Source organism: Orycteropus afer, unplaced genomic scaffold (assembly GCF_000298275.1).
Source record: "Orycteropus afer afer isolate SDZICR_OR568_19922 unplaced genomic scaffold, OryAfe1.0 scaffold00009, whole genome shotgun sequence".
In the NCBI taxonomy this organism is placed as follows: domain Eukaryota; kingdom Metazoa; phylum Chordata; class Mammalia; order Tubulidentata; family Orycteropodidae; genus Orycteropus; species Orycteropus afer.
In genome coordinates, this window is record NW_006921596.1 from 19202583 (window position 1) to 19204782 (window position 2200).

A 2200-nucleotide genomic window follows, 5' to 3' on the forward strand; every position below is an offset into this window, starting at 1 on the left:
GGAAAGGAGGGGAGACGGCGGGGGCGGAGGGGTCCGCGGCGCGAAGGCCGACTGTGGCCCGGCTGTGACCCTGGCTCACCGAATTGCTGGGGTGGGGACCAGCAGCCTAACTTTGGGTCCAGGGCGCGGGCAGGGCCTGCAGGCTGAGAGCAAGTCGGACCCTGGCAGAGGCCCCACCCCGCGTTGGGGGAACGGGAAGGCAAGGTCTGGGGACCCCGTGAGGCTCAGCATTCCCGGCTCAGGTTTCCTGAGCACCAACGATGCACTAGGCGTTCCTGCAGAAGTGGGCGCCGCCTGTCCTGGGCTCAGCACGTGGAAGCTGCTTACTGGATTTTTCTAGTGCCACCTAGGCCACCGAGTGGACACAGGATAGCAAGTCTCTGCACCTCACCGGGCCTCAGTTTATCGTTTTGTACAATAAAAGGTTGGACTAAATTAACGTCATGGCAGTTGAGAAGTGAGCTGAGGCACTAGGCCTGCTCTTTTCTCCCTTTGCAATGGTGCTTCCTACCAGGTTAGGCCAGATGGCCCCCGGGGAAATTAGGGTAAGACGCCCTCGGGTGCACCTAGAGGCTTTAGGGCTGCCTCCTTGTTGGGTGAAGTTGCGGTAGGAGGTGGGTGAGGTGGGGTGCAAAAAACTCACTGCCGTGAGTGGGAACGGACGGTATCACTACGGAAGTAGATTGCACAATGACCGATGGGTTTGAATCCCAGTCTTCTGGCTAGTAGTCAGATGCCTTAGGCACTATGCCACCAGCACTCCTAAACAGAGGTGCGAAAGTTTACATGCAGGAATCTGCTGAACAGAGATTAAATTAGAAAAAGAACACACAAATTTTTTAGAAGATCATTTTAATTCATGATTAACACCATTTAGGTTATTGCAATCACGCATGTCAAATGAATGAAGAATGGACCCAAAATTGATTTTTGAAGACTTTTTTTTTTTTAAACAGTATTTTCACATCCTTCCTTTCTGAATGGCCTTTTTTGCAGCAAAAGTGTCCCTGCAAAAATATTTGCGAGCTTCCTCAAACCTAAAGGTTGCTCTGAATTCTTTGACAGTCAAATCATTCTTGTAAGTTCTTGGTCATTTCCCTTTATCTATATGCTTGTTCTCTGTGGTCAGCAGCTGCTTGGTTTCTTCAGCCTCACTTCTATCAACTTCATGAAATCCCACACTTTTTGCAATATTTGCAGTTTCACTTGTCGGTTCATTGGCTTTTGGATTCACTTTGTGAAGCTGGACATTGACAGCGTGTGATAATCGCCTAGACACAGATTTTGGTGGAGATGTGTGGGATTTGAGAGGGACTAGTCTGTCAGTGTTGCAGGGGCCAGCCTTTGCTTCCCATGCACCCTGGATCTGTGAGAATCAGATATTGAGTGCTCAGAGAACAAGGACCCCTTCCTCTAGCATCCCCACTTTAAGGGCTCAGAGAAGGGGCTGTGACTTACCCAGCACCCCACAAATAGTAAGTGATGATAGTGGGTCAGGGACCCAAACAAAGTTCTTTCCCAGAGTTTCTGGAGGTGAGAATAGGAATGGAGAAGGTGTTGAAGCTGAAGTTGATGGTGTACGTAAACTCCAACTATAACCTCGTCACAATGGGATCTTCTCTCTTCAAAGAAGAATATTACTGCTCTGGGTGCATCTTCTGTGGGAGGGGTGGATGGGAGAACCCACAGACTCATGGAGCTAAGACAGAGGCTGACCCTAGGCTTGGCAGTTCATGTGAGTTACCTCAATTTTCCAGCCACCCTCTGAGTATCACCACCATCTCATGGTAGGAAAGTGAAGATAAGGATTAAGACAGCTAGGGTCAGACAACTGGGATACCTCAGAGCCCAGATCTGACTTTTCTATTTTACTGTAATTATGGTTAAGTGCTTGACTACTAGCTGAAAGGTTGGTGGTTCAAACACAGCAGAGGTCTTCAGAAGAAAGCAGTCTCCTTCTGGAAGGTTATAACATTGATAACCCTATGGAGCACAGTTCTGTCCTGACACACACAAGGTCACCTTGAGTCAGAATTGATCCCAAGGCTGCTGGTAAAGACAACTTAGCCCTAAGCTGGGGCTTCCCCTGGATGCAACTAAGGGGAGAGACTTGAGAAGTAAATGAGTTTTTTTCATGGTGTGTCTTGGTTTATCCAATGTCCTGTAGAGGGTCCCACCCATAGTCATCTTGCATATGAGT